Source organism: Myotis davidii, unplaced genomic scaffold (assembly GCF_000327345.1).
Source record: "Myotis davidii unplaced genomic scaffold, ASM32734v1 scaffold1, whole genome shotgun sequence".
In the NCBI taxonomy this organism is placed as follows: Eukaryota; Metazoa; Chordata; class Mammalia; order Chiroptera; family Vespertilionidae; genus Myotis; species Myotis davidii.
The window spans coordinates 570,335-583,835 of record NW_006294681.1 but is presented as its reverse complement, the minus strand read 5'-3'; the positions used below and the strand labels follow the sequence as shown (position 1 = coordinate 583,835).

Below are 13,501 nucleotides of genomic sequence, written 5' to 3'. Positions count from 1 at the left end.
TGAAGAAGCCCAAAGAGCCCTCTTTTTAAAGACCAGATTTTAATTTACACAATTTTACCAACATGGAGTTAAGAGTTTGGAAGCAAAATAATGCATATTCTAACAAAAGTTCACAGTTTTAGGTATCAAAGGAAATCATAATATGCATAATGCACAATAAGCAACATTTGCAAACTATATGTATGGAGCGTGGGTACATCTGGCATAATATTTAATTTGAATATTATATTTGTGTTATGCACTCAGCATGTCAAATAGCACCACTTATTTCAGTCCCCCAAATTAACGACATATTGAAATGCTTCACTTCAAGTCTATAACCCACCAAGCCCCAAACCAAAAATCATACGAAAAGGGAATGGTCTGAGCTAACGTTAAAACATCAGATTTTATTTTTATTTTAAAAAATTAATTTTACAAATGATACATGATTTTTAAGTGAAATTCAAGCCAAAACACAAGGAAATAATGATTTAAAATCCAACAAGCTAGAAGTTTTTCTTACTAACCATAAGTGAACATCAACCTAGACATCTCTAGGCATAAAACCAGATAAATAATAAAGAGGTAGAAAGAGGTATAAGTGACTATAAAATAGGGATTGTTTTTATGCGTGTTTTAAAATTACTTAATGATAGTTTCACTTAACAAAACAGAATGAAATGTAAAACATTCTAATTTTGGATAAGTTTTTAAACCAAATTGATAAAAGTGTTAATATTTCCTCTAGATTCTTTTGCTCTCCAGTGTTTGGGCTGGATATGGAGGTCTGAGTAGAGGTGACATACCTTCGGATGGGGTTGGGGGGTTCTTGAGACGCACAATCCAGTAGTCACTCACTCACACAGAGGTTCTAACAGACCCTTGGGAGGAGTAAATATGATAAATAATGCTTCTCAAGCCCCTCAAGTTGATAGTACTCGTTTTACGGGTAGTAAAATACTATATTCTTCCTAAAGTTCATAATAGAAATGCAAGAAAATGCCAGGGTTCGCTAGCTATGCCTTTATTTTCTTATTTCCCAGGAACATCGTGCTTGAATGTGTTTCCGAAGAGGACCATCTTCCTATCTGACCTGCTGATGGAGTAACATGCCTTCCTGTATATAGTTCATAGGCTATGGCTGCAAGCACTTTTTTTCTCTTTGAGATAGAAAATAAACTGTGTAATTATTCACATCCACAAATTAAAGTCACAATGAAAATAAGATGAAACCTGAATATGAGGAACATAAAATATCAAATATGTGTTTACAGATGTGTTAAAAACAAAGAATCAGTGAAGGAGAGAAAGCCATGAAGGTATTCACTAGCCACCCTTAAAAATCTTCAATAATTACAAGGATGTGAAGTGTTGAAATTATGTTATGCATTTGAGGAAATGGAAAAATCCATAAAATCCATTTTTATATTATAAAATATTTTAAGAAGTATCTGTTTGTCTACCTAATGGCCCATTTGGCAGTAAGTACCTTCGTAATCACCAAATAAATTTACAAGCCTAGGAGATTATCGTTGCTTTCTATTTCTTTTCTAAAATAAACTCTCTATATGCAATTATAAGGGCAATGGAGTGTGGAGAGACTTAAGAATAATGGAAGGTTGTGAAGTGAGGGGTTGTCCTTTCTTGAAGTAAATAAGAAGGTAAAACTTGCTACTTTCAGTCACTAGTAAAAAATTTCTTTTATATTTAATGATGATATCTGGAAGAATGGTTGCTGCTGCTGAAATTATATTTAATTAATTAGATACTGCTCTCTGTACCTGAACCATGCCTACAAATTCATTTATGTACCACTGGGTGGCAGTAGTGCTATCTAGGGCAGCATTGACCTTATCTTGATTATCCTACAGCTTCTGGAGCTTCCCAACTATTACATGTCTCGTTTAGAAAATTTTTGTTGTTGTTAAAATACAACTGAGTTAACAAATAAGAATTAATTAGATATCGGTTTCCAAAAGAAATATTAGAATCAGGATTTAAATAAAGATGGCCTCAAACATCGTTGAATGTTGCTGTATGGCTCTGCATCCCATTGAGTTGAGGTGTACTGCACACACTGAATCAAGTTAGATAGACGCTGGAATGTTTGAATAGGTTTTGTCACCACTTACCTTAATTTAGGTTCCAAAACTGCTCTGACATGCTTCATAGAGGCAGGAGCTTCGCGGCTTCTGCTCCTTCAGGTGAGTTTTAAACTGGCTGCTTACTCTTATCAAGATGAAAATTACATTTCATCCTGCTAATGCTTTGAAGCATAGTTTCTCCTTGCAGGACTATTATTCCTCAAAAAGAGACTGAAGAAATTATTGCCGGATCCCTCTGCTTTTTCTTTCACCGCTTGCAAGCCTAGGCGTGGTTCAAAACTGTCCACTCTGTTAGGAGTCACACTCAGTCAGAATGAGTACTTTCTTGCTTACATCGTCATCTGTAAAGCTCTCTCACACAGTCCTCTTTTGAAGCTTCTTTTACTATGGGCGGATTTTTTTCCCACACGCTCACTTAAGCTATCCTACTAAGTTGGCGGTGTTCGGGATCTCCTCAGATCTCTCTAAAAAGAAGCTTTGCTGTCTTGTCTTTCATTGTCCTTCAATATATTTTAAAGTTGACAGATGAGATTGATATTAAAGCTTCCATAGACAACAATCACGTCCTCTTTCATACCTTAATCAGCATCAGGATCTATAAAAACAAAGAAACGAGAAAACAGATTCCCTCGTAACTGTAGTCTGAGACTGTTTTCAACATGTCTGTTTCAGTGCCATACTATATTTTAAAAATTTTTTTAAAAAGTCCATGCATTTAGAAGAAAACCAGCTATAACATTAGCATTAGTAATTAGATAATATGGGGAGCTAGATGGTACCAAAAACAACAACAACAACAAAAAAAGCAGTGAAGAGCTGCTCTGACCAAACTCATATGCAAATCGCTTTCTTTTAAAATAGTAGCATGTATCAACACAAATTACATTTCTGGGTCGTGGCACATCAAACTACCCACCAATGAAGGAGGACTTAATTGCTTGGACCACAAGTCAGAAGAGCTCAGTTGGCAAATATAAAAATATATTGGTGCTATTTGCATTTGCATTTGAGTAACCGGTGATTTCATTTTAATGCCCAAGTCTAGGTAACAAAGAAACCCACAGGTAGTGAAACACATCTTGCCAAGCCATGGATACAATCCCTGACCAGGGTGTCTAAGGGTGCAGAGGACACATTGGTCTTGTCAGCTACATCCGTGGGCATAGGAAATACCGTTGTCAGCTCAGCACCTTCAAATTCAGATCACAACATTTGGGAGTTTATGTCTTTATAGGTTAAACAGTTAAGCATTTACAGAGATTTGATGCCTGCACCACCACCTTTAAATGACCTCCTAAAAATCTTCTAATAATTAATTATTATTCTAAATATCTAACATTACTGTTAATAGCTTAACTTGCTTCTCATAATTTCACCTAACAATGTATTTCCAATAAACAGTCACAGCAGAGTGAGGCTTGCTATATTTTAGAGTTTACTATGCAGCAGCCCAAATAAAGTAAAAATATATAGAAGAGAAAAAATATGACACAAAGAATAGGACATGTCCGCAGGCCTTGTATTAAATGTGATTCCAAAGCAAGTAATGATAAAATGTAGACTATAGACCCTCCATTTCTTCTAACCCATTATCTCTAAGATGATGTTACTTTTGTATTTTCTAAACTTTGTAATCTAAACGGCAAACTTCATTCAGGAAAAATAAAAGCCTGCCATTGCTGATTACCATAGCCTGGATCAGAGACATTTAAATCAAAAGTCACTTGAGTTGGAAAAGGTTTAAGTTTTTTCAATAAATTATTTTTTATAATGACTATAAAAGTTATATAGTACACAGAGGCTAGCTGGAGCTAGATACTTTACTGTACCTGAATTGTGGGGAATACTTTCTGAGACATAAAGCTGACAATCAGACATCCAAGTGTGACCGGGAAATAGCAGCCCCTGAAAGATTAAAGTGTGAATTTAGTAACCTTAAAGGCAAAAGCCATTGTCCTTTCACTCCTGGACCAGGAGACAGAATGGGCAAATGACAACACAAACACATGTAAGGGGATCAGAAAGATAAAATCATACTCCAAAATCGCTTGTCAAAGCTGAAAGTGAGAATTTTCGCCCCACAAAAGAAATCTTTATTTCTTCTGCTATTTAAAAAGTCGTTCTATGATCATAGTTAAAATATAAGCATGAAATGGCTTAATTTACAAAGTTAAACTGAAAATTACCCATTATTGTAACTCAATAAAGTCACTGACATTGCAATATAATCAGTAAGTATTTTAAATGGCATGAGTTTTCTTCAAAAATAGAATTACTAGTAAAGAAGTTCAAATATCTGTGATTAAGCAAAAATACATATTGTTCGTGAATATCATCATTATTTTTAAATTCATTCTTGATCCAAACAACATGAAAGAATATGGTTTTAGGTAATGAAATTTGAGGGGCAAATAATGGAGAGCAAAAGAACCTAGAGGAAATATTAACACTTTTATTCATGCAATCTTTTATGCTTGACTTTTTTAATTGTGAAAAAATGCTACACACATAATAAACAGTAAATATCTGTGTCACCTATAAATCTCTTCACTTTTTATAAAAATATTTAAAGTAGCTTATGAGAAACCCCACTCTTGACCCTCCTACCCCAGGTAAGTGTTCAGTAAACTTCTTTTAGATTTTTTTTCTGCATGGACCTAGCCACACAGCCTTTTGTTTAATAACAAATACGACTGTGGCATATTCTAAGTTGCTTTTGAACTTAATTATGTGTCAGAAGTGTCTATCCAGAATATATCAGCATTCTATTTTATAGAATGAAGACACGATAATTTACTTAATTGTTTGCTACTGAACAACATTTAGGTTGTTTTGTATTTTCTGCCATTTCATAAAATCCTTACACATATATCTATTACTTGTGTCATTATTTCTATAGGGTGTTCGGGATCTCCTCAGATCTCTCTAAAAAGAAGCTTTGCTGTCTTGTCTTTCATTGTCCTTCAATATATTTAGGTGTCAGAATCCAAGTCACCTTCCCAAAAAGATTGTACCAATTTTCACTACAACAATTTTCCTCATGACTGCATATTGTTAATTTTGTAAAATGTGGACTATTTTAAAAATTTGTTTTAATTTCTATTTTCTCTTTTTTATTTTAATTTTTCCAACACCATTTATGCCCTGTTCCACCTCCACTCTCTGAATATCTGTGTATGTCATTTTTTTGACATTTATATTTCTTCAAGTGCTAAATTAAATTATTTTCCTATTGGGTAGCTTCTTGTTGTTTTGCAGAAGCTCTTTGCATAGTTGATGTATTTATTTTCTTCTCCTAATCTATCGTTAGTCTTTTAACATTGTTTATGGTCTCTTCCTTTGCAGAACAGGAATTTTAATTTGTTATGTAGTTAAATATGTCAACCTTATCTGTGTGAGTCCTTCCACTTTTGCCTTGTTTAGGAAAACCTCTCCACCTTAGTCTCTAAAATACCATCACTATAAATATAGTAATGCTATCATTGTGTTACTTTAAATGTCTTTCTAAATCCACATAGAATTGATTTAACGCTGATTCTAATTAAATAATAAAATATAAGTAGAAATACTCTTCAAATACTTACAGAATAATGAAACTTGTGGGCAATAAATAGCTGAGGTTTAAAAAGAAAAATAGTTTGACAAACCTGATTATCTTTTTTGATTAAAAAAAGAAAAGAAAAGAAAGAAAAATGCCGCCCTAGCCAGCTTGGCCCAGTGGATAGAGCGTCTGCCTGCGGATTGAAGGGTCCCAGGATTGATTCCGGCCAGGGGCACATGCCTGGGTTGAGTGCTTGATCCCCAGTGGGGGGCGTGCAGGAGGCAGCCAATCAATGATTCTCTCTCATCATTGATGTTTCTCTCTCTCTCTCTCTCTCTCTCTCTCTCTCTCTCTCTCTCTCCTTCTCCCTTCTTCTCTGAAATCAATGAATAAATGTATATTTTTTTAAAAACGCCACACCTAAATGAATTGATCAGTGAAGACAAGATGTGTAATAAAGTTAGACCTTATGTGGCTCTATAAACTTTCATGAAAAATTAATTCAAATTGGCTCTAAGGTGAAACTATCAATCAACTGAATTGACATAAATTGGACCATAAACAACAGAAATAATAATAATATTGATGTAACCAGCTATAGGAAGGAAGAAAACGGTATCGCACAAAGATCACTGACAGATCCAGATTCACAATGCTTTTACATAAACAATCTAGAAGGAAGAAAAATGACATAATCATCGATTTAACAAATGTCACTGAACTGAAAAGTGCACTCCACGCATTCAGAAGCGCTATAATACAAGATTCTTCCGAAGGACGGAAACACAGTGGGATATCCAAATCAGAATTGACTCTGAGCCAAATCACAGCCCTTCTTCTATCCGTATATCAGTTAATTCGGTCAAATCAACACTTTGTAAAATCCATTCAGTTTGAGATAGCAAGGGGAGACGGAGCATTCCGCAATCTGGCAGTCTGGGCATTCAGGAGACGGGAGAAGCAAAGAGGGGTGTGGGTGCTGATGGTCTGGGAACATAAAAGTTCCACAGCAATGGCCCCCACCCCCTGTGACATTCGAACATGGCCCACGCAGTGAATTGCTGCCCCAATCTACCCGCACTTGAAAGTTATCACAGAAAAAGTAAATAAAATACAAACCAACAATGCTCATTAAAAGTGACTGCACTGGTTTAGATGATACAGTCACAGAAGCATAATAAAGTGTTAACATTAAATCCACATACCATTTTAGTGTTTGCAAAATGCTTCCACACAGTCTCCTTTGATTAATACCCTGAGGCAGTAAGAGAAGCCATGATTAATAGATCCATTTTCCTCCTGAAGCTAAGTGGGATCAAGAAAATTGCCAAAGATTGCACAGCTCCTCTGCTGAGAACCTGTGGTTCCTACAACACCAGCTCACACCTTTAAAAGCAGTTTGCAAAGAAGAGTAATCAGGTTTAGGCATCTGTAAAAAAATCATAATTCAAAAACTTCATTTTAAAAGAAAAAGCAAATAAATACACTAAATGTCTTCTTTGTCCTCAAATCTGGGTACCTGCTTTTCCTCAGCCTTCCTTCCATCCTTGTATTTTCCCAGGACCCTTGTTCTCAAAACAGTGGGAATATGGGGAGCAACTCCAGGGAGAAAGGATACAGAGTGGGGCAAAAGTAGGTTTACACTCATGAGTACATTATGTATTAAGTATTGTATTATTTTCCATAAGAACAACTGTAAAATTACTTTCGCCTCATTGTATTTAAGTACGTGGATTACAAAACAATTTTCTTGGAAACTCTCATCTTCTTATTCATGAGGCAATGGGAGGGTTTTTCTGTTTGTTTTCAGAAACACCTAAGGCCTAGGAGGCTCCCAAGTCATATTTGGAATTAACTTTTAAAGTCATCATGCCGCGTGGTAATATCCATTTTCCACATGGGTATTACACTACAATAGACAGATAGCCGAAACCACTGTATGCAAATGATGGCCCCTTCGGGTAGCTTGAATAAAATACTTCATTAGAGGAATATTATTATTATGTTAAGGAACTCTTCTCATGATGCCTTGTAGCTGTTGATTTCCTTTTTATAATACTTCCTTAACAACATGTAAATATAGCACCAATGTGAACAACTCAATCAGTATAGTTTTCAGCCAGATACAATAATAAATAAAATACAAGTTGAATGTTTCTCAAACATAAATTAAAAATGATTATGTCCAACAATACTGCCTTGCTAGAATAGATCAAATGACCTCATCAAAATTGTTTGAGAAGGTGTCAAACTTAGCCATGTTTAAATTTCAAAATTTAACTGTGAAAAACTCTCTAGCTAACCATCTGTTGATCTAGTTCCTCGTAAATATAATCAGATTTCTTTCAAACAGAAATTCTTGCATTGACAGAGTGAATGAGTCCAAATATTTGGTTTACTAGATCTTCACTTTAACTAATCAAATAAAATTAATCTTTCAACTGAAGTGAAGTTTACATTTGTCTGTTTGATCTACAATGTTTTTGAAGGATTTCACAATATTTTGTACACTACAAAAAGCATAGCTACTTTTATTTCCATTTCAAACAGCTGGCCTGAGTATATAATCATAGATAAAAAAATGTCCTTAATTGGAATGTCATTTCTAAATTTTACTGGATTTTAGTCCTATTTATAAAAGGGAGTAAAGTTTGCAAAAATACTCATGTTACAGAAACATTTTAATTTCAAAAAGTGTTAGGTAGTCATGGTTCTAATATGTGCATTCAGTTTTGGGGAAATGATTTAGCTCCAGGTGGTGTTTAAGGCTCAGAAGGCCTAAGAAGGACATCCTCAAAGACTATGAGATGAGACTGTTAATTAAGTGGAGGGCTGTTGATAAAAATGGGGCAGACTATTTATTAACGTTGACTAGTCAAGTTCTATGAGGAACTAGGAGAATTTATGTTTCAATACACCTTCATTTCACATAACTCTCCTTTCTACCATATGTGGTAAGCATCATCCACAAAAAGTAAATAAAGAGAACTGCTTTTACTGAAAATACCCTTGAAAGAGAAATCTGTTGGTGATTAAAGTATCTGAATAGCAATTCAGCACTTGGTTTTCACTAGCTAAATTAATTCCTGAGGTATTTATAAAGTTACAGTATCTTTGGCATAAAATGAATGGTTCAAATCCTGTGTTAGAAATTAACCTATGGTTTAATTTCTTCTATAAAATTAGGAATTTATGATAAATTAAAGAATCATGTTTATCATTAATCCCTAGAGTAATAACTATATTTGAATCTATAGAAACTACGTGTGTAGATATAACATACCAACTCCTATTTATAAATATTAGCTTCCGTGATTGTGTCTGACAGCTTGTAATTAATTTTCAGCTCATGTTTTATAATGGTAATTGATTTATCACAAATAATTTTTGGGGAGTAAGATAGAGTATTTGAATGTTTCATATTCAGCATTTCAGTATTGTTGTCATCCACCTCCACCTTCTCCTCATTGCCAGGAGGTGGTGCTGTGGGTTTTAAATCGCAAAGCTGGGCATCCCAAAGCAGATCAAAGCCCTTTTCCAGTTTGTTTGTCCCTACATTCGTGGAAACCAGGCAAACCCTAAAAATGTTCAACAATTTTTCCTTGGGAAAAAAAAATCGAATGTTTTCCAACATTCGCTAAAGATAAGATTTGAAGGAGGAAACACGTATAACAGAAATAAGTACATCAGCCCCTCGTGAGTGCAATTGAATGCAGAGCATTCCAGTTAATTCTTCCAAACTCTTTTCACTAGCTTTCCTCTGTCCCCATCCGCATACCCTGCATTGTTCCCCGGGGCCTGAGCCATGCAGGGCAGGGGACAAGTTTTTCCACTTGCCTTCCAAGTCTCCATCACGTGAGAGACCCCGCGGGCGTCAGGTAAGCCCTTCGCTGGGGGACCCGCCCGCGAGCTTGCGTGGGGCGCACAGTCGCGCTGAAAAGGCTGCTGCTTGGGGCGCCGAGGGCCTCTCTTCAGTCTGTTCAATCTGAAGCTCACCTGTCGCCAAACACTCGTGAGGATCAGCCTCTTCTATTTAAAGCAGATAAAGATAAAAGAAAAATCTTTCCGAAAGAAAACTTTTTTATCAACAGGTTTGCACTTTTCCACGGCCAAGGTCCTTGGAGTTGCCAAGCACTTCAAAGCCGCGGCAAAGCGGGGGCCGTGGGAGCCGGGCAGCTCCGTTCCCGCTTCCTTGGCCCCTGCGCCCTCGCAGCCCCCCGCCTCCTGAGCCCCGCGGGTCCCCAAGACACACGTGCGCCCATCCTATCTCCCTGCAGTGCGCTGTGTGGGACCTGGCGAACTGGGTGAGAAAATGCGACAAAACGACCCCAAAAGGCTGGGGCTGGAATTTCTCCGCCACCGAGTTGACCCTGCCTTCCCAAACCCGGAGGGGGCGCAGGATGATAAACCTCGGCTATGCAGGCTTCAGGCCGACACAAGTTTTTGGAGTGCCCGGGCCTGGAGAGAGGCGGGGCGCACCCTGACTCTAGGCGACAGGGCGGGCGCGGGGACTGCACCCCCTCTCCCCCCACCCCCTGGGCCTTTCCCGGAGGAAGTCCCACGGGGTCTCCGCGGTCCCAGCCAGACACCAACTTTCAGACCGGACTTCCCCGCGGCCGGGAAGCGCCTCCCAGAGAGGGGTCCCGCGGCTCTCAGGGAATTGGCTTTTCCAGAGCAGCTCCCAAGCGAAAGCTCATGGCATTTTTGCTAAACTTTGCTTTTACTTTTTAGAATGTTCTCAAATAGATAAAGTAGAGAGTCCAAGAACCCTGGTTCTGAAAGAGGTCTGGATGGAACGGTGCCTCTGCAGTGCTTTGGACCCCCATATCTCAGCTGGTCTCCAGGAGGCACACGCTTCATGGTCCACACACGTACACACACACACACACACACACACACACACGGACCATCCTACCTTTCAGAAAACACACAGATACCCAAATCCAAGTGTTCCGGGTTCTCCCTACTTTTTAATCTAGAGAAGTAATAAACTGTTTATCGGGGCCATAGAAATAACAAAGAGGCACCCAGGCTTTGCTCTTCAAAAGTAGATTAGATTGTGCTCCGTTCTGATTTTATTTAAGTTCCTATTTCAAATTTCAAGCGAAGATTAATAAAGACGATCACTGAGACATTTAAGTAGGACCTAAAAAAATTAGTTTGGCCTGACGCTCAAAGCTCTATAACTCCCGTGCGGTGCTGCTTGCTGAATATTTTAGAATCCTTCCAAAGCCTTAGGTAGGCTCCTTCCTGCTCTAGCAAAACTGTATCCATCTTTGCACAACGTGCTCTGGCGACTGTAAGTTTGGAATCCAGCACTGGGCCCGGGATGCTCCCTGTGCCAGGGGCCTCGCTGCGCCAAGCCACCCAGACCAGCACCGAGAGCGCAGGGCTGGGTGTTGCTGGACTGCCCCCTCCACGCCCTCCTTGTCCCCTCCCCGCCCATCCCGCCTGCCCAGTGGACTGAGCTTCCCGCGCTGTGCTGCGAGCAAAGGAGACAGTCCCTGCCTTTCCGGTGCGCAAATGCTTAGGTAACTCACAGTGACCTCTGAAATGCTCCATCAGGGGACTTCACCTCCAGTGCTTCCCTCTCCGGGGTCATCAGGGAGTCAGGGGCTTTCCCCGCGGGCTCATTTCCCACCCTTTCCTGCCCACTCCTTCCCGCCGGGGAGCCAGAATGTGTTTATTTTGACTTGTCCTCTGCCACTTTTCCAACTTGCTAGTTACATCAGGAGCCGAGGCCCTTTCCCCGCTTCCTGGCGAAACAAAGTTCAAGTGCACGGAGTTCCCGAGCCCCTGGGGGCATAGGGCACGGAATCACCAGCAGACGCCCTCCCTCCGCTAGCCTGAAACCAGGTGGCGGGATCCCACTCAAATGAGAAGAGAGAGAGAGAGAGAGAGAGAGAGAGAGAGAGAGAGAGAGAGAGAGCCTAGGCCTTGACGTAGGGCTGGCGACGATTAACCCAGGTAACGAGACACCAGGCAGATGTGTTTTCATTGCCCTGTAAGATACACGCAGTGCTAAGTGCCTGACAACTTCCCAGAAGCAATCAGCAAAAGTTTACGAGTGCGTAAACCTCGAAGACCATTCCCCGACGGTTGTTACAGGCCCACATTTAGAGCTGCTATAAATTCTCGGGCAGTCTCCCGAAGCTGAATGTCCACTGTCAAGTAAGCGGCCACCTCCTCCAGGAAGACCTGGGGGATTTTCTTGAGCCTCTAAGGAAAGAGGTTTTGGGCTCCTACTGAGTGAGATAAAGTTGCGCAAAAGTTTGCACCAGGTTTTTGGATGGCGTGGAGGTGGGGGCGGGGACGGGCTAGGACGCGCGCAATTATCTGACAGCAGCGAAGACCAGGGTCCTGCGAGGGTCCCAGTTTTAAGCCGGGTCAGGAGGCGTCTTGGCTGCTTTCTGTGGGCGCCCTTGCTGGGCTTTCCGGCCCCGCAGGACCCAGCTACGCCCAAGCTCCCACCTGGGAGCTTCCAATGCCCACTGACTGGCCGGCAGGTGTCCAGGCGTCCCGCGGAAAGGGCCAGCCCACTGGAAAGGCTGTCTCCATGCAGAACCGAATCAAGCAACCGGGACACGTCTCCACTCCTCCCAGAGCCAGGGCACTCTCGACTTACCTACATTGTTCATAGAGAGCCTTTGTTTACAATCCCAGGAAAAGCAAACTGCTCTTTGAAAAAAAAACAGTAACAGGAGCGAGTCTTTAACTTCCTAAAGGGAGAGGTTAACAACTGCGAGCGCCCGGGAAGGGAAGGTGGGAGGGGGCGGGGAGCGGGGGCTTTGGGGTCCCCGGCGAGACCCGTGGGCTGGCCCAAGCCTTCCAGAACCGCCGGCCTCGGTCCCAGGCTGGGCAGCCTCCCGCAGCCCGCGTGCTCTTTGTCAATCTTTGGGTTCCAGTAAATTCTATGGCGCGAAGGTAACCGAGGACTGGGAAGTATTGCGGTCCCGGAGAGACGGCATCTCAGGCCATTAGTGTGGGGAGATGCCGCTGGGCCCCGACGCAGCCTTTCCAGGTGACCGTGCAGGCGCTTCTGCCTCGCCCTTGCTTTATGGAAGGAGGCGCCCAACTGTTCTAAATATCACCATTCAAAAACAGGTTCTGTGGCGAACCTCATTTGTGAATCTATTACAGAGATTAATAGATTATTTCTCCTTTTTCAACTAATTCTCAGTTGGGAAATTTAACCATATGGTAAGGAGAGAATTAGAATTTCATCACATTAGAGCAAAATGTAATGAAAAGAGTCCAACACCTGGGGCCAAGTCAGTACGCCACAATTAAAAGGTTTTTAATGAAACCGGAGAAACCAAAAACCTCAGAGGCTTCAGCAACCCTGCCACACAAGAAAGATTTATTGGAGGTGTTGGGAAATATTGTTTTTACTTATGTCGTAAGGATGCACACCAGCCGCTAAGTACCATGTGCTCCCAGACTCGCAACTGGGGAGCGAGCGGACGGCGTGTACCACTTCCCACCCGGAGAGGAGCGCTGTTCACCGACCTGCCTCTACCAGCCCTCCCAGAGCCACCAGGCTGGGCCCAATGTCCCCCCGGGGCTTCCTAGCCCTGGCGGAGACGTTCCCGGGCAGAAATAATATATGCAAATATGCACAAATGCCCCACTTGGGGTGGGAGAGCATTCGACTCCCCGTGAAGTTGGTTATTCCGAAACCACGGGATTTTAAAATCTGGAGGAAACTTTGAGGAATTAGTTCCTTCCTGTTTAGGAAGTCGTGTGCTTCAGTCACCATCACACTGTAGCAATGACTTGGAAATCGGGCAAAGACACCCCCCTCCCCTTTTAATCGAATGGGCTGCATAATCAATTTGCTCTTCATTTTTCTTTTTCTCTTTCTTCCCCAGTC

The 13,501-nt window shown here is 40.9% G+C and overlaps 1 long non-coding RNA gene across 1 annotated transcript; it reads right to left on the bottom strand.

Moving 5' to 3' along the window:
- Positions 1–500: 500 nt before the first annotated feature.
- Positions 501–4,077, bottom strand: LOC107183979. The gene is made up of 3 exons (XR_001514799.1): positions 3,917–4,077; positions 2,115–2,682; positions 501–863 (listed from the first exon to the last, which is right to left on the bottom strand). It is a non-coding gene; the product is annotated as an uncharacterized LOC107183979 (long non-coding RNA).
- Between the last annotated feature and the right edge of the window lie 9,424 nt (positions 4,078–13,501).